The 20,261-nt window shown below is 36.4% G+C and overlaps 1 long non-coding RNA gene across 1 annotated transcript; it reads left to right on the forward strand.

Moving 5' to 3' along the window:
* The first annotated feature begins 3,641 nt into the window (after positions 1–3,641).
* LOC113631325 (uncharacterized) lies at positions 3,642–12,624 on the forward strand. Its single transcript, XR_003437264.1, has 3 exons — positions 3,642–4,111; positions 6,196–6,248; positions 7,165–12,624. It is a non-coding gene; the product is annotated as an uncharacterized LOC113631325 (long non-coding RNA).
* The last annotated feature ends 7,637 nt before the right edge of the window (positions 12,625–20,261 follow it).

Consider the following 20,261-nt stretch of genomic DNA (forward strand, 5'->3'; position numbering starts at 1 on the left):
CACTAATTTTCTATGTATATTTGTGTATTAATCAAATTAGCCATATCAAGGAGAGGAAGAATATTGAGTAGTGAATATTTCTTCTTTTGAATATTTCCCTTAATTATGTTACACTATTAACATTAATTTTTAAATAAATCTTTTTTTAAAGACCATTCCACTTATTCATTTAAATGCTAAAATCCTTTGACAATCTGTAAGCTACACCAGTAGAAATGTGATAATCTTTTCACACTCTTTAACTTTGCAGCAGTATTGTAGTCATAGAGTTAGACAATAATTAAGATGGCAATATAAGTATATGCTTTGAACACTGCCATCCATCACTGCCATGTTCCTAACACATATAAAGTATACTTTTTTAAAAAGGAAAGTAAAAATACATGAATGTGCTAAAAAATTAGATAAATGTAATTGTGGACATAGAAATAAGGACATTGTCTAATGGATAGCTGAGGTGCAGTAGAGGTCTTCCCTTATTTTGGAAAAGACTAGAAGTACAAAATAATTCTAGACTTTCTTAGAAAAAAGATTTGTGTGTGTGTGTGTGTGTGTGTGTGTTAAAATTTGAAGATAAATACTAAAACTATAGATATGTAACTCTTGCTTCTAGAAGCCCCATATGAGGTAGAATATTGGAGTCTGGTTAACTGCCTAAGTTTGGATGCTGTAGTAGGAACACCCACCACCTTTAAAATGAGGCTTAAAAATTTCAAATTACTGCCTAGAATGAAGGCTTATATAAAGTCACTAGGGAAGGTGGGAGAACAGACACACTTTTGCAATCAGTAATGGGCTGAGACATCTCCTAGCTTAGTAACTAGATCAGCATGTTGCTAGGAACAGCACAAAAGCCATAAACCATGAATATATGCCCTGATTTGGCCTGAAGCTCTCCAGGTCATCTCAAAACTGCAAAAAACAACAACAACAACAACAAAAAAAACCCATAAAGGGTCAATAGAGGGAAAGGGAGAGAATAAATAAGCATTTTAGTGAGTTCACAGATCAAAATTCCAAAACAAACACATGTTTAAGCAAACGTGGCAGTAAGAAAGACAATGAACAAAATCAACAATCAGAAATGTAACTATTCTGGATAAAATAAAAATGTAAGAGCAATCTGTAAATAACTTTAAAATAAATATGATTAGGATATTCAAAAAGATGAAAGAAGAAACTCCTGATTGAGTAAGAAATCATGAAGCCAAATATGGCAGAAATGAGATAAGAACAGAAATATATGCAAGTGTAGATTTGAGAGTCCAAATATAAATAGGTATGACAATAAAATAAATAGAGCTTGTCTTGAAAAATCCTTATCAGTTTGACTGTAGTAGTCCCATTGAATCATAGAAAGTAAGTTTATTTTCCTTGTCTTCTTTTACCAAACCTTAACTCATCCTTAAAAAAAGAAAAATTAGAGTCAACTATGTCAATTGATTATATGATGTTCTAATTGTAAAATATATTTACATCATATACGGAGGAGTAATACTTAGAATTTGTAGAATTATAGCACTGAATTATTCCTTTTCAAGTATTTAAATTTTTATTCAACAAAATCCAATTCATGTTGTACATGGAATAACATGCATTACATTGTGAATATAAATGGTAGTTCTAAATAAAAAGTTTAATTATTGTTGAAAAATTAAGCATTAATATTTGTAAATGAATATAATACTTGCTAAATAATATAGTGTTGATTCCTGTTGACTCCTGATTATATAAAATAATATCTCAGATATTATTTTATATAGTAAGTGTTATATAATTATACCATGGTCTTATTGTGGATAGTTGCATAAATCATATTAATTTTTCCTGCCCTTGAAGGAGTTGATTTCTTTTCATAACAATCTTGTACATTAACTGTTAAGAGCACAAGCTTTGGAGACTATTTGAATTTTAGGTTTAAATTATATATTTGAAATGTGAATCCATCAGGATAAAGCCAGGAAACAGAAGCCACTTTAAGTCTCTCAAATAAAGGAAATTAAAGAAGGAAGTTGGACAGAGCTGAGAAGTCAATCTACAAGGCTATTCAGAGATTAGCAGCAATAGCAAGCAGCTCCCTCCCTGATGGCTGGAGAGACTGTGGGGAGGGCATGGTGCTTCCAAGGATTTAGAAGCCTAGTGGGAACTAGAACCATGGAAGCGATGCCAGGCAGAACTGAGACCTTGGAGAGAAGCCCATGTGGCGGTAGATAGAACCAAGGAGGAGAAGCAGCTGTTTCTGGAGATGCCCCAGGAAGCAGAAAGAGAAGAGGAGAAATATACTAACTTCTCCCCTTCTCCCACCCTCCCACATTCCACAAGTACCTCCCATTGGCCACCTCTTGCAGAAGTCAGAGGACAGGAAGCCTGGGAACTGTAGTTCTCTGTCGTGCAGAGCAAGGAAAGGGCAGGAAATATAGATTTGAAGAAAAACAGTATACTTCACATCTTGAATATTTTCATCTTTTTCACCGTGAAATGAGCATTGTAATCCAGTGTTGTTGTAAACGTATGCATTTAAAGCACTGAGCAAAGTGCCTGCCATATTGCAAGCTCTCAATAAATGTTAAGTATTTTAATGATAGACTAGAGTCCCTGTGATAGACTTAAGTCCCTGTGTTGTTTAAAATCTTAATCTAATCTTTATTGTGCTTTGGTCTCTGTTTATGCTCTTTAAATTATAGCCTCATACTCCAGAAGTAGTCCTCCATCCTTCCTCTTTAGAGCAGATATGACCTCCTTCTCTTCAACTCCAAAATTCTTATCAAAGTAGTGTTGATGGTTTCATGGGTCAAATGATATTTAGAATTTCTATTTGGGTTTGAGAAATAATTTAAAAATTATTTCAGAATAATTTTCTTGAGTGTCTATGATATGTCATATTTGAGACTTTAAATACTGTATCTTATTTAATCCTTATCATATCTACTTCATATATGATGTAGGTATTATTATCACCATTTAAGAGATGAGAAAGGAAAAGATCAGAGGTAAAATTATTTGCTTGGAATCATAATATAACCAGAGCTGCTGTTGAAATCCAGGTTTGCTCAACTTCAAGGCCCATACTTTGACCACTATGACACCTAGTGCCTTCCTACTACATTGGCCCATTTTTTCAATTTTCATATACCAAATTATCATGGGAATGCAGTTGTCACTTAAAATGTTTCATAATCCAATTCTTTTCATTCATTCCTTCAACAAATATTTCTTGAACACTATGTGACAGGCACTCTTCTGAATGCTGGAGTTTGCAGTCTAGCTGGGGAGAGACAAGAAACTGGTGTCTTCATTTTCCCTTGCTGTGTAACAAATTACCACTAACTTAGTGACTCAAGACAACACACATTTATTATCTCATAATTTCTGTGGATCAGAAGTCCCAACGTGGCTTAACTGAGTTCTCTGATTAAGGTCTCACACAACTGCAATCAAGGTACAGACTGGGCCTGGCTCAGGGCTTTTCCACGCTCATGTGGTTGTTGGCGGCATTTACTTCCTGCAGGTATGGAACTTCAGGGGTTATTGATCTGCTAGAAGCTGCCTGAAGTTCCTTGCTACATGGCTCTCTCCAGGGGGGTCTCTCAAAACACAACAGCTTGCTTCTTCAAAGCCAGAAAAAATAAAGTCTCTCAAGCAAGTCTGCTAAAGAAATGGAATCTTTTATAATGTACCCTAAACCCAAGGACGACATTCCATCCCCTTTGCAATAAAAGGTGACCTCCCATCACTTTTGCCATATTCTATTGGTTGGAAGCAAGTCAGAGGTTCTGCCCATACCCAAGGGGAGGAGATTATACAAAGGCATAAATATTGGGAGACGGGGATGACGGGGGCTTCCTTGAAGTCTGTCTGCCACACCTGTAAATAAATATACGAGGATAACATCAGATGGAAATGACTACTCTGCAGAGAATCAAACTACGGTGTTACGATTGCAACTTGGTGTCTCGTGATTGAATGGGCAGATAAGGCCTCCTTGAGGAAGTGGCATCTGAACTGAGATCTGAATGCCTAGAGGAAGCCAGCTAGTCTGGCTGTGTTAACAGTGAGACCGGCTGGAGAGCAGTGGATGACAGGGAAAGTGGTATGAAATGAAGTCAGACAGGTAAGCAGTGGTTAGGCCATGTATGGATTTACAAATGGACATATTTCTTCTCTATGCTATTATTAGAAGGTTTGAAGTAGTGTGAAGGTGTGATCTAGTTATATATATTTTTTGAAAGGTCACTTCAATTGCTGTAATGAAAATAGATCCTAGGGATTTACGAGTAGAAGTAAGAAGAGCAGCAGAAAGCCATCATGTAGTCTGGGGGTTAAGCAATGAGAGGTTGGACCGGGGTGATAGTGGTGGAGATGGGGAGAGGTAGATGGGTCTGAGAAATGGACCTGCTGATATACGAGATGTGGGATATGAGCAACAGAGAAATCCAAGGAAAACTCCTTGTTCTTTATTCTTACTACCTTGATAAAGATAATCTTGTGCGATCCGGCTTTACTTCAAGAATAAATTTCAGTTTATGTCCAGATAATCACCTCCTTGTGTTAACTGTTGTTGCATATAGTTCTTTCATCCATTTATTGGGAAGTTGTTTTATCAAGGAGCAACCTCAGATCTCACTGGTCCACATCTAGTCTGACTGCTTTAGGCAACTCTCAGATAAGTACAGATGTTACCCTCGGTCACATCTAGTGAAACTTTCTGATATGCTTTGCTTATAAAGTTAGAAAATGTGTGAAATACAAATTTCAAATGACACTATCCAGTGTGGGAGAGTGAATAAATTTTCTTAAGGATGATTTCTTGTTAAACTAATTATTTTGGGTCATTGCCTTAAGATGAGTCAAGAACCACATACAGAAAATGAAGTAACAGAGTTTTTTTGTTTGGGTTATGGTTTAATAAAAATACAACTTTAATTTTTGGTCTCCCAGCAACCTTTTAAAATATAATCATTGGCTATAATCTTACCCTAACTCTAGATGAAATTGGGGCAGTTCCCATGAGCCTTTTGTTTATTCTTGGATGAACAGATCCTTAAGTCACAACATCATCACAAAATACAGTCCCGGGCTTCCCTGGTGGCGCAGTGGTTGAGAGTCCGCCTGCCGATGCAGGGGACACGGGTTCGTGCCCCGGTCCGGGAGGATCCCACATGCCACGGAGCGGCTGGGCCCTTGAGCCATGGCTGCTGAGCCTGCGCATCCGGAACATGTGTTCCGCAACGGGAGAGGCCACAACAGTGAGAGGCCTGCGTACCGCAAAAAAAAAAAAAAACCACTCCCAATTTAGAAATCAAAACGTCACAGAAAAAAGTATATATAAAACAAATAGGAGAATCAATTCTTCAATATTCACTCAAAGGTAAGTCCTCTCCCCTTTCCCAGCTGAGGCCTCTCTATAGTTGGCCACCTCTGTGCACAGGGGGTGCTTTGGCTTCTGCTCTGATATCCTTCGTCCATCCCTCATTCTCTAGCGGGTGTTTGAACCCCCATCAGGGATGAAGTAGAGGAAGGGAGGAGAGATGAGAATTCGGACTTGGCTTGGTAGACTCATTCTCTTGGCCTGGCAGTTCTTCTCTTATAAGTGCTTTCAAGAACAATACGGGGGTTCCCTGCAGGTGCCTGGGACACAGGCAAAGGACACAGGCAAAGGTCCAACTTCACTGGTGGCCCCTCCAACCCAGGCACACATTGCTGGCGTCCTTCCCTCTCCCAGGAGCTCCAGCCAAGCTCCCTCTCCACATGGGCCACACATTGTCCACAGGAAACACATGGGTACCTGCTGGCATGACATAACCTGAGCTATTCCAGCTCAGCCAGCCTGGCTATCCCACTGAGCAGTCAGCCTTCCCTGCCCTCCCTGTGTCCTGGGCTAAAGTCAGAGCCCAGGCGTGGCCTCGAGTAGCGAAACAAAGATATCACTCAAGAAGTCTAAATCACTCTTGTTATTAATGTGTACCAAAACTTTGTCAATACTATTAGTAATCCAGAACGGTAAATATTTTGATGTAAATAGGATCTATGTATCTAAATTAGATTAGTTTAGAATATTCAAATTATCTTTCTCTCTCTCTCTTCATGTATACATATGTGTGTGTGTGTGTGTGTGTGTGTGTGTGTGTAAAACTCTTAAATAAACCCAGATTGGAAATTTTTTTTATTTCTGAGCTCATTCTCTTTCATCCACAGCTTATTTGAATCAGAGAGTTGGATTATATCGTTAAGGTTCCCAGAGACAACAGGTAGGATCTTGCCTTCAGCCTACGGGGCAACTACATTCCTTGTTTTGCCAGCGCTGCTGATTGAAAGCAGGGCCCTGGATTAAAGGCAGAACACACCCTCGGCTCTTAAAACATCAAAATGAGCAATGGAGCACTCTTTCAGTCAGTGTTTTCTTAGATCTCAATGAATTTGGATTCTCTTTATGATTTCTGAAAAAAATATTAGATAAACATTTTTATCAAGAAGGTCAATGAAAAAATGTTTAGCCAATAGAAATAGAAAACTAACTTAATATGAGACATTTATAGACAGAGAAGTAAGAATGCCACCACCCCTGGCCTCACGTTCACTATTTCACAACTGTTTGTAGTCCCACAGCTTGTCTGTACTTGCTTGTTACACTTTCAGGAGATGGTCCACTTCTTAAAGTATTTACTCTTGTTCATATTGCCTTAAGAAAAACAAGTAGAATTCTAGTTATAGTATTTATAGATAATGTACAATATTATTTCCTCCCTTTGCCAACTTTGTATAAACCATGAATATCTACAAATACAGAGAAGAGAGAGAAGAGGCAGAGTACTGGCCATGGACAGAACTCCAAAGGGACTGCAAACTGACATTGACCCTGGCGTGTACTTATCACTTTTAACCATGTTAGTAATCATGCTAATTTGGATTTGCTCACTATCTCAGGAGTGAGTGAACATACCACACACACACTGTCAGAGCTTGCTGCTCAGATTCTGAGATCCCCCATGGGAGGATCTCAGGAGGAAAGAAGGTATTTAATCAGTCATTCTGAGTTCTACTGCACAGATGACTCTTTAATTGTGTGAAGCCTCCAAAGGTTACAAAACAATATTTTAATTAAAAATTTTAAGAGAACACTCACCTTTGCTTTCATTCATTCACGCATTCATTCATTCAACACAGGTTCCTGGAATGCCTAGATCTATAAACACTTGGTGAGGAGTGGAAGATACGATGATGAACAAGACATTCTCTGCTACCATGGAGCTGACTATCCACTGGTTCACTCATACCACAGCCTTTATTGAGCACCTATCACATGCCAGAAAATGTTCTAAGTGCTGGGACACAACAGAGAACAGACAGAAAATAAACAATTTTTTTAAATGTTGTAATTTTAGGAATTGATATGTCCTATGAAGAAAATGAAGTAGAGGAGGTGATGGCAGGTGCTATTTTTAGATTGATCACAGAAGTGATGTTGAGAAAAGACCTCCATGATTAAAACAGTGAGTCAACCAATTTTCCTGTGGAAGAGCATCCTGGGCAGAGAGAATACAAAACATAAGATCTAAGTAAAGGGACAATGGACCATTTCTTCTGAAGCTTGACTACGTTTTGAAGGTCATATGAACAATTTCCAACTTCACTATGTTCAAATTTAAACCAAGTCGCCATTAAGTCCACCACACACAGTCAACACTAACACATGTTTTGTACAGAGCTTAAAGTTTGTGCAGCTTGATACCTCATGCTTTTCTCTGCTTGTTCGTTTGTTTGTTTGCTGAGATTTGTATGTACCTATCATGCCTGAAATCTCTAGGACAAATGCAAATCATTCAAATGTATCACTAGTCTATAATTTTTTCTTGGAGACAAGTCCACTAGAGTACTCTGTCCTCCTCTGACCTGAATGGTTTGCCCTCCAGGCTGGACACTCACTTATCGTACTGGGTCTTCCTTTCACCAGCATCCTGAGCATTTTCTTCTCTCCTGTGTTGGATCTCCTGATTTCTGGTCCCATGTCATCCTCTTTCTTAGATTAGTTCTCATCGTAGTGAATAATATCCTCTACTAGCTTACTATGAAAGGACACATGAGAGCAAAAAAATGAGATGTTGGATATCTGAAGAATTCTCTATTCTACCCTTATACAAGACTAACAGTCTAGCCAGGAATAGGATTCCAAGTTAGTAGTCATTTCCCCTAAGAATTTCAAGGGCACATCTCCACTGTTTTCTAGCTCTCAGGGTTGCTGAGAAGTTTGATGCCATTCATTCATATTTAAGAACAAGGCAATGAAAAGCTGAATAGAAGTTCAGCGTGTGTGGATAGAATTTATCAAATTATAGACATTGTTAGAGAGTATCCATCTAGGAAATTAAATTCAAGTACTCCCGAATCTCAATGACTCTAAATCTTTGGTGGGGAGATAGAGCCGGTAAATTTTTTCCAGGGAAGAATCTTCTCCCATTTTCCTACCTTGGAGAAATATTGCTGGCAGTCAACATCTCTGAGCTAATGAAGGAAAAGGGTTAGGATGTAACCATTCAGAATGTAGATGTTTACTTAACCCCCATTTTCAGCATGGAGGTGACTGCAAGTCCAAAGTCTCTCTAGTTGAACCTCTCCAGAGAGTAAAGGCTAATCTTCTTCTTGGGTAAAGGAGGGTTATCCATCACCTCTGAAGGATTTCGAAGATGCAGTATTAACTACTTGAAATATTGACCCTTACCCTTGTTTTCTCTCCATTTGCGTCTTTCTCCAATCCTTGAGGCCTTGGGGTTTTGAGGAATGAATTCATCTACTTCTGCTTTCAACTCTCAAAGATCTGCTGATTCAAATACCCCTTGTTCATCTGATGTTTTCATTCTAAAACATAGTTGAAATTGTTTGCTTACTCTCTATTTTATCCTTGTACACTGACAGTTGTTTTAATCCCATTAGGTTGTTTAAATCATTTGAGTTTGATTTGGGGTGTATTTAACCTGCAGTATCTAACTAGAAACTCCCTCGAAATGTTTTCCCCACAATTCAATTCCTTTCCACAAAGAATTTCTTATAAATAGAATTTTATTCATCTCATTTCATCTCATCTCATTTCATCATTGTGCAAAATTAAGTGGAAGTTATAAAAAGAAAAGGCTAATGTGAGAGATAAGAAGCCTACATTTCATAAACTTCATATGTTTGAGACAGAGATGGAGATTGCTAGGTCTACCAGAAGCTATATCTCTTTACTTTCAATCTGATGCTTATTGGATTTAAGCCAGTTGAATATACGAACAGTTACAAGGTACAAGAATAAACTTAAAGGATATGGTTTAAATGCTGAAAATGCTAAAAATGGTGTTTCACAAAGTGTAATTAAGGATTTTACAATGGAACTCTTTCTGTAATATATGTCTATTATTAGTCTTTAAAGAATTTGAGTTGTAGAAAGTTCCAGTAACATAGGAACAAAACTATAGAACTGCCCAAACAATTTTTAGGCCTCCATCTTAAATTTAAGAGCCATAAAGAAATAAATAGCTACTCAATTAGAAAGGTTATAAAGTATTCAGTAACACCAAAGTTCTTCTGATATTTTCTGAAACTCTCTTGATCTACTTACTTTCTTTTTCAACTGTATTATAACTCTTCTCTACCAAAACTTGTTTTCATTTTTTAAAAATTATTATTCATGTTACACCTCACTGAAAGTACAAATCAATGTTTTACCTCTTGCCCTTAAAAAAAAAAATCAGGCATGCTTAAACAGTTAGAAAATATTTGAGAGAACAATGTGGTGTAATAAAGAGGATTAAATATTGCTGACTGAAATCAAATATGTATTCTCTTTGCCAAAATCCCACTAAATAAAATTTTGAACAGCAATCCTGGAAGCCAGAAGATAATGGAGCAATATATTTGAAATTCTAAGGAAAATTAAGTTCTAACTTAGAATTCTATATCTAGTCATACAATCAATTAAGTGTGAGAGTAAAATAAAGACATTTTCATAATGTCAAGTCTCAAAATGATTATTTCCAATGCGCCTTTTCTCAGAAGCTGCTCTCTTCAAGGAATAAATCAAGAAGTAGAAATCATGAGACCTGGGGAACAAGAGATCCAACAAAGGAGAAGAAGCAGAAAATGCTAAGAGTAAGAAGGAAGTGGAGTCCTAAAACTAATCTGATAAGAACAGCCAGATCAAACTGGAGCTGAGAGAGAATACCCCAGGAGGGAAACTAAAAAGACAAAGTCAAACAAATGAACAAATAAACAAAGAAAAAAACCTGAGTGAATGATTGTGAAGTTTTCAGAGTTCTGTGAAAATACTGGGAATTAACTTAATGAAAAGTACATAGAAATCGAAGCAGTGAGACAATTGCTAACAAACTCCAAGGGAAATGGAAAATTGCACACGAAAAAGGAAACGTGACCATAGTATGCTATGTGGTTTAGCTGTGAACAATACAAACATAGTCAGAATAATGGAAGCACTGAAATTTTTTCTTACCCCAGATTATGGGATAGCTGCATTGGGAGGTTGCGTTGAGAGAAGAATGTATTGAAACAGGGTTGTTGTTGGGGTTTTTTTTTCCATTTGTTGGTTTTAAAGAGAGCTAAATGATCATGTCATCTTCCATAAAAGGAATTTAATGGATTAGGTCTCAATTTTTTAACTGAAGAGTACATTTAAAATTGGAAAGAAATCCTAGAAGCAGCAGAACTGCAAATGGGTTGCTTTTGGTAGGCAGGTCAGGAATGGGTAGGGATTGGGCATGAGATTGCTAATATTTCTCATGAACACTTTGTCATTTTATTTAACATGTTAAAGAATATTGGTGATTTTTTTTTTTAATGAGTAGGGACCACCTAGATTTAAATCTTTGCCCTGGTCTGGTTATTCAGTAGCCTAAACAAGTTTACTGAGTCCTCTGAACTTCACCCCCATAATTAGAGGGTAGTTTTTAAAACAAAATAAGGAGTCTCCAAATACTTCTTTCCTTGGCACTCAGGCATGTCTTAAGCATATTTTCTAAACCCAGAAGCTCCAAATTCTTGACAAGTCACAGCATGACCATATCTTCTTCCCATACCAAGGGTTCTAAAGATTCGTGCTCAATTAGACTTCCACCTCCCCCGCCACCGCCCCCAGCCCCCTGTTCAATGGATTCTGCAGAGCCTGAGGAATAGGAAAGCCCCAAGTGAACCCATAACTCTTAAGAGATTTCCCAGACAAGAAGGGGAATTTCCAGGCATCTTGGATTTCCTAGGATTTTAGAGATTCTCAAGTCTCAAGTTTCAATATGAGTCCTTGCAACAATTCTGAATGAGCAGTAGAAGGGATGGCTGTACATGCCGAGGGCTGGGAGGATGGCAGATTAGCTCACTTATGGCACCATGTGTCTATCGGGGAAAGAAGAGTGTGATTTCTTCTTAACTCAAATTTATATCTATGTATCTAACAGATGTTTTTACAAGAATGTTTAAACCTTTTATTTCACATTTTAAAAGATTGAATATATTTTCCGATTTAATAATTCTTAAACTAGTACTTTTGGAAATTTGTATATGAGTAAAGTAGAAATAGAAGATTGTTTGAAGCGAATGGTGTTTTAGCACTCAGCTGTTTTTCTGTCTCATTTGCTATTTACAAAGCAAACTGCACCTCCTTAACAGTTCTAACTCTGAAAACAGATCCACATTCTTCTCTTATCAGGGGCTGGTCCCTTACACTCAACTTAATGTTCAACTAAAGTAACTTACACTTGTTTTACTTATTTCACATGCTTTACTTTCTCTGGGAAAGAGAATGCACATTGAGCTGTGCTGAGTATTCATTTTATTCGACTGTGTTTAGATGTTTTATACTTATAAACACACACAATTATAGACTGTTTCCAACCTATTTAAGTTAACACTTATGAATGGATGTAGCAACTGTCTGCTTACCACCTTATGGTTTTAAAGTAAGTAATCTCCCATTAAAACAAATTAACCAAAAGAAGTAATTATACATATATCAATTTATATTTGTGTATAATGAGTCCTAAATTTTAAAAGTATTAATTGACTCTTTTATTCTCATTAGCACCTTGATTTTGGGCAAAATTTCAAATTAAGAGGGTTCAACCCCTATTACTCTAGTAGAGACGATCATTTCTCCTTCTACCGCTGGTTAGTGGGTTTTTAATTGTCTAAAATTTTAATGTAAATCTTGAACTATAGCAGCCTCCAGAGAGTGTCATGGTTTAGATTTGGGGTTGCTATTTCCAGTCAGTCAAGAACAGAGTCCTGAGCCAAAATGAACCGCGTGGAGAGCTCTGACTTTATCTTTACTATTGCATTATATTCCCTCACCAAAATCAAACAAACAAAAATGTGGTTTTGTTTTTACTGTGATTTACATAGAGGAGAATGCATAAATCTTAATTGCATAGTTCAAATTTTGACATATGTATGTACCCAAGTAACCAACATCCAGATCAAGATACAGAGAAACATGTTTATCGTTCTAGAAAATTTCTCCACGCCACTTTCCAACCAATAGCCCTCCCTTTCTCCAGCAGTAACTGCTTTTCTGATTTCTATCACCAAAAATTAGTTTTGCATATTCTTTGCATGAATTTGATACGAATAAAATTATAAAGTCTATACTCTATGGTGTCTGGCTTCTTTTGATCAATACTTTTTGAGATAAATACAAGGCCTGAAGTTTGAAAAAAGAGAAGTAAAAATGGCTTTTCTTCACAGATGGCATAATTATGTGTGTAAAAATCTTAAGGCATCAGGAAAAAAAGCCTATAAATAATAAGAAAGTTAGTCAAGAGCTACAAAGTCACCATATAAAAATCACTGTATCTCACTACGCCTTCTGAATATCTTTATGGTTGATTAAGAAATTATTTGCCGGAATAGAAGTATTCTTTAACAAATAGACACCCAGGGACACACACAAACATAACTCCAAAACAAACATGATTAACAAGGTGAAAAAAGACCTAAAATATCCCTAAAGCCTAGTAAGCAATCAAAGGTTTTTAAAAAGAAAGTGCCAGGCAATGCATAGAAGAAAACGTTTAACTCTTGTATCCATTCGTTTGTCCTTCTTGAGGAACCTTTCACTTATATATACGTATCCTTATTTCTCTGTGAATACAATTTTTAAAAATCAAGTTGCAAAGTATTTGACAGAGAAAGATCAACTGGAAATGGGACCTTGTGCTTCTTTCCTTTGTTTATAAACCCGAAGATTCTCTCATGAGTAAAGAATTAAATGAAAACATTTAAATTGTCTTAAAAACTGAACTACCTCTGCACACTTGGTGTGTGTGCGCACATACGCACACGTTCTGTCTTTAGAAGGTATTAACCCTCACAAAGGATAACTGGTCAAATGAAACAAGTGCAATACTTAAATAGATGTAATCCAGTTAAGTAAAGTTTAAAGGTTAGTCGTAGACTATGTACAAAACAAGGCTACCAGATAATTTGCTTTTCTACAGCTAACTGAATACAATGTAGAGGATGACTATAGACATATTTATTTTGAAATTTCCAGTGCTAGACACTCTGCTAAGGACTTCACATTCCTTACCTCATTTAATTTTCACCAAAACGGAAGCAGGTAATAGTTTCCCCGTTTTATAGATGAGAAATCAAGGTTTAGGGAATTTAGGTAACTTCCCCAAGGTTTCACAATAATTAAGTAAAGAAACCAAAATTCAAGTCAAGAGCTTCCTTCCACGCCCTGACCCCCTTTGCTGTCTTCCTCTATGTAAGTTGATATTCTCCATTTCCATTTTGAACATCTCATAAATGAAGGTAAATTTGTTATGTACGGGCTTCCCTGGTGGCGCAGTGGTTGAGAGTCCGCCTGCCGATGCAGGGGACGCGGGTTCGTGCCCCGGTCCGGGAAGATCCCACATGCCGCGGAGCGGCTGCGCCTGTGAGCCATGGCCGCTGAGCCTGCGCGTCCGGAGCCTGTGCTCCGCGACGGGAGAGGCCACAGCGGTGAGAGGCCCGCGTACCGCAAAAAAAAAAAAAAAAAAAAAAAAAAATTTGTTATGTACAAGTAAATTTCCTAAGTGTCTTAATTGAAATGAAATAAATACTTAACCCACATAAGAGCAATGTGATATAGAGACTAAATTCTAATAAAGGAGATCATAATAACTGGAATAAAAATCTGGTATAGTCTAATTAAATAGTTTTGTTTTTCCATGTTGAGCAAATAGTGATTCCCTACCTGTGATTTTCATGTAAATATCACAGCAACTGCATGGGAAAGATATTTCTACAATTTTACAAAGCAGCACACTTGGGCTCAGAGGTGAAATGATTGTCACTCAAAATCACAACAGCTGACTATAACCGGACGGTTACAGAGCTCATTCAATTGAGGATATGAACAGAGTTCACAGAAAGAAAAATGCAAATGGCCAATAAAACTTTAAACCTCAACTTCATCAAAATCAGAGAGATTAACATTTAAGCTACATATAATATAAATCTTTCAACTATCAAACTGACAAACATAAATAATACAAACCTTCTAATGATGAAAAGGAAGTGCAGGTAATGGAATTCTCCCTCATTCCTGGTAAGTATGTGAATTGCTACAACTTTTTAGAAAGTCATCTAATTAATATCTAGTAAATTTTTAAATTTCTTACATTTTGATTAGGAAATTTCACTTTAGAACCAATCCATCACAAATACTAACTTTGGATATATGTACCAGGGTTTTTATTACAGCCTCCCTTGCAATAATATATGAGTACATACATACTTAAATATGCAAATTAAAACTAGATCCACAACAGTGCAAAAGTCATTCATTGGAAAAAAGGTTAGTCTTTTCAACAAATAGTGCTGGAACAATGGGACGGCTATAGGTAAGAAAATGAACTTGAACCTACATGTTATACATTATGCCAAAATTAACTGACAAAGGATCATAGACTTAGATTTAAATCATAAAACATTTAGAAAAAAATTTTTTAAATCTTTGTGACCTGGGGTTAGGTAAAGTGTTCCTAGAAGTGACACAAAAAACACAATCCAGGGCTTCCCTGGTGGCTCAGTGGTTAAGAATCCGCCTGCCAATGCAGGGGACACGGGTTCGAGCCCTGGTCCGGGAAGATCCCACATGCCGCGGAGCAGCTAAGCCCATGCATCACAACTGCTGAGCCTGCGCTCTGGAGCCCGTGAGTCACAACTACTGAGCCCGCGTGCCTGGAGCCTGTGCTCTGCAACAGGAGAAGCCACCTCAGTGAGAAGCCCATGCACCACAACGAAGACCCAACACAGCCAAAAATAAATAAATTAAAACAAACAAACAAAAAAACACAATCCATTCAAGAAAAAATTGATGAACTGAACTTCATCCAAATTAAAAATGTTTGCTTTGTTCAAGACACTGCCAAGAAATCAAAAGGCAAGCTACAAACTGGAGAAAATGTTTGCAAATCACATATGCAATAAATGACCTGTATCAAGACTGTATGACTAACCCTCAAAAATCAACAGTAAGCAAACATAAAAACCTATATAAAGATGTGCAAAAGACTCGAACAGACACTTCACCAAAGAGGATCTAGAGATAGCAAACAAGCACTTGAAAAGATATCCAATATCACTAGCCATTAGGTAAACGCAAATTAAAACCAAGGTAAAATACAAAACCATTAGAACAACTAAAATGAAAAGTACTGACAACATCAAGTGCTGGTGAGGATGTGGAGCAACTGGAACACTCATACATTGCTCCTGGGAATACAGAATGGTACAGCCACTCTGGAAAAGTTGGGCAATTTCTTCAAAATTAATAATTTACTGGAGAGAAATAAAAATTATCTTCACACTGAAAGACCTGTACCTGAATGTTTATAGTACCTTTATTCATAATAATCAAAAATTCCATCAACCCCAAACTCCATCAATTTCTAATGGATAAATAAACTTTGGTAAATTCATATCAAAGGAACAAACTATTGATAAACCCTACAGCTTGGATGAATCTCAAAGACATTGTGCTGAGTGAAAGATCATCACACTTTAGCTTTTGTAGTCTCAAAAGCTACATATTATATGGCTCTATGTATATAACATTTTCCAAAAATCTAAGCTATCAGTTTGAGAACAGTTCAGTGGTTTCAAAGAGTTACAGATGCAGGAAGCATGTGACTATAAAAGGATAGCATGAGAGTTTTTGAAGGTAATGAAATTGTTCTATAACCTGATATAACCTGTAAATTTTAGGTTTACACAAATCTAAAATTCAAAAATTGTACACCCCCAATATCAATTTTACTGTATGATAATTTAAAAATTAAAAAACAGGTTGGAATTATTGAATAAAGAATGATTCTTCGATGTGTATGAAATATTGTACAGTTGTTAATATGAATGAATTAACCTATCAATACCTAATAATCTGAGTGGGTATCTCCGATATGTTGTTAAGTGATAAAATCAATTCCAAATGACCCCATTTTTGCAAAATTAAAACGAAAATAAAACTTATAAAACTTATATGTGTATGTATATATATGTGTGTGTGCATGAATGTATGTGTATGTGTGTGTATATACTATGTTTCTATAATTCATTGTATCATTGTACAGAAAGATGGTATCGGAAAGATGGTATCAAGGATACCATGGGATCGTGGTATCATTCATGGTATCATTGTACAGAAAGATACTTAATTAAAAAGTAGAGGTAGAGTGGGGTTTAGAGGTGGAGTGGAAAAAACAGTTAATTTTGTAATTACTGTATAATTTCAGTGATTAAATTTTTGTTGAAAAAGAATAAGATAATACCTCTTATATAGGCATGAGTGTTTTGAAAGAATGTTACTTCTACAAAAACACAAATATGTGTCCCTATACCTAGAAAGATGTTTAAAGAAATGCCTTTTAATTATTATTCATCAGTGATTTTAGTCTTCAGGACATGGTGAGAATTGAGGAAATTTGAGGAGTTTATTGGCAATTGCAAAATTCTATAAATCCTTAGATTTAGGTAAATTTACATTTTCAGTGAGCTGTGATCACGAACAAATTTCAAAATAATTAGTAATATTTCAATCCAATATCAAATGAAAGATGATTTTTTAAATAACAGCACAATTTTCTTCAGCACATCTTATGGAATTAATGCAGCATAACTATATTAATAGCTACATGATTAAAGGCATAAGAAATTACAAGTAAATCGTTTTATCATTTAATCCCTTTAAAGCAGGAATATTATTTAGTTATTTATAAATTGTACTGTACTGATGTATGTATTTTGCTAAGTCAGGGATAATATTTTAAACTATATAAAATTCACATCATGTCTTTATTCATAAAAATGATATCCTTTTTCTTAATGGAATAACACAGGCCATTTCAGATGCTTTCCAAAATAGAATTTTTTGATAGCAACAGTACTATTCAACACTCTGTTATTGGGTAAAGGAAAATCATAATTTGAAAACAGAGAATTTTTAACGCTCCTTAAACAGGAATATGTTCCCCAATATCACAGATACAGATTATCATAAGGTAAAATTTCCTGAAGGTGGCAACATCCTAAGCAAAATCTGTCCTCAACCTTTGCAGCAAGCTCTTCTTATTTATGAAGTATTATTACAGTTGCTGGTTAAAATGGCTGGTAATATTACAAACCATTAGTAATTATGAAAACAACATCACTGTAATCGTCATACTGATGGGCTTTCTAAAGGACCCCTAGTTATAGTCTATACTTACAAGTATATTCTTACATATTTATAAGCATATGCTATATATATAATATATAAATATATATGACTAAATATATGTATTACTCAAATAAAAATATATTTGTCAAGGATTTTATATCTATAAAAATTTCTGTTCCCTGATTCATTACATTAATTTTCATACTAATGTTAGTAAAGTGACAAGGTGGCAAACATACATTTCAATATTCCAATTTCCAACTTTGAATCATTTTCTTATCAGAAGAAAATTATTTTAATGCCAATACTTTCTTTACATTTCTTGAAATATGAGAAAAATAATCATGATGAATATTATGACAATGATTCTTAAAACCAGGAATGGCCCCATAAATCAGGAGATAAATTCTAATTTAAACATTGGGTTTTAAAGTAGTTATTCAATTCAATTCACAGTTTTAAATGAAAACCCACAAAGTTTCATGCCTGCCAATAAAACATTATTTGATGATATACTTTTTTTTTAATGTGGACAATTTTTAAAGTCTTTATTGAATTTGTTACAATATTGCTTCTGTTTTATGTTTTGGTTTTTTGGCCTCAAGGCATGTGGAATCTTAGCTCCCCCACCAGGGATCGAACCTGCACCCCCTGTATTGGAAGGCGAAGTCTTAACCACTGGACTGCCAGAGGAGTCCCGATGATATAATTTTGAAGCTATAATTCTCTATATAGATGGTTGTGGCTGTTATCGTTAATATTAAAAGGCAAGTTTCCTGACCATACTTTGCCATTAGGGACTCTTATAGGAAGAAAGAGTTCATTAGTATGGCCAAGATAATCACTGCCATCCCTGATTAAATGCTCTGTCAGAGGGCTTCCCTGGTGGCGCAGTGGTTGAGAGTCCGCCTGCCGATGCAGGGGACACGGGCTCGTGCCCCGGGCCGGGAGGATCCCGCATGCCGCGGAGCGGCTGGGCCCGTGAGCCATGGCCGCTGAGCCTGCGCGTCCGGAGCCTGTGCTCCGCAGCGGGAGAGGCCACAACAGTGCGAGGCCCGCGTACCGAAAAACATAACAAAACAAAACAAAACAAAACTCTGTCAGAGATCACAGTCACCTCAAGGGAAATGTTAGCCTGTAGGAACAATTGAAACCTAGGATTCATTAGTAAGAATCTTATTATCCCCAAATCTTTCCATTCATCCCCAACTGGGTTGTACCTAACTTCTCCCACACTCCACACTCATACAACTCCTGAAAAGAGAACCGGCATTTTCTCAGTAATAGCAGCCATTAATCCTTTGCCATGTCATTCATCAATGGAGTTCCTCTGGTCTAGGTATTTTTTCACAGAAAATGAGATGTGTTTCTCCATTCATAATAATTGGTTGGTTGATTTCCAGTCATTTGTTACTCCATGTCTAAATTCTACTGTGTTTGTCAGCAATCTCCTATCTAAATTTTAAGACCTATTCATCATGTATAAATTAGACTGTCATATAATCAAATGTTTCTTAGAAAAAGAATGAAGTCTTTTGTGCCACGGGTACAAAGACATGATGCATCTTTGCAGATGGTAACAGGCAAGCCAGCTAATCCGTATATGACCATGTGGTTTAGCAAACAAAAAGCAGTACTGGAAGGCAGTAAATGCAATCTCAGCAATTTTTTTTTTCCTTTAGATTTTCCCCACCCAGAGCTTTCCTCTCTATTCCTACTGCATTTTCATTTTTCCTTCTTTCCACTTCTTCCTCTACTCTTCTTCATATCATTATTCTTCCTTCCATTTGTTTCATTTTTTCCCCTTTTTCCACCTCTGTCCCTTTTCTCTGCAGTTTCTGACTCTGTGAGTATAGTGGAATTAGGGATTTTCCCGGGGTACTTTCCAAAGGTTTGGGAAAAGCACTAGGCCTGGGACTTGAGGTCACAGAGGCAATAACAGCACCGGCTCTGGGTGGTGATGGACAATGGTTAGAGTGATGACTTATCCAGATATCACTGAGTAGAGGAAAAATGGAAAATGGGGAAAAGGAAAGTTCTATGCAGTTTACCTATAAACTGAAAACCAAAAATTTCCAACATAACTCGTCCAATAAATCTGATTTTTTACATAGTTGGGACTAGCAAGTTAAAAATTCTTACAATATTTGGCCTAAACTCCTCAGCTAATACTATAGAGTATACCCGGCAAGCATATGATAGATACAAATGAAGAAGTGGGCTCCTTTTTCTATACTTTGCTAAACAGAGCTTAATGAAGAAAAGATTTAAGAAAAGAAATGAGAAGGTTATTTTAAACCAAATGAGATCACTTAAGCATGAGTGATATAATAGAAGACATGGCATGATTTTCATGGCATGGAAATAGGCATGATTCTAGTATGGGGAACTTTAAAGAGATAAGAGAGAAATGAAAGTTGAACTACGAGAAGCAAGGCATTCATATATGTAATTAACAATTGCCTTGGAGGAAATTAGAGGACACAGGCAAGAAAAAAAAAGACAATCAATATTATAATGCTTGGGAATGACAGAGAGAGAGAGAGAAAGAAAAAGAGAAATGATCTAGAGGCCAGAT

Source organism: Aethalodelphis obliquidens, unplaced genomic scaffold, assembly GCF_003676395.1.
Source record: "Aethalodelphis obliquidens isolate GAN/ISIS:26980383/991018 unplaced genomic scaffold, ASM367639v1 scaffold32, whole genome shotgun sequence".
In the NCBI taxonomy this organism is placed as follows: domain Eukaryota; kingdom Metazoa; phylum Chordata; class Mammalia; order Artiodactyla; family Delphinidae; genus Aethalodelphis; species Aethalodelphis obliquidens.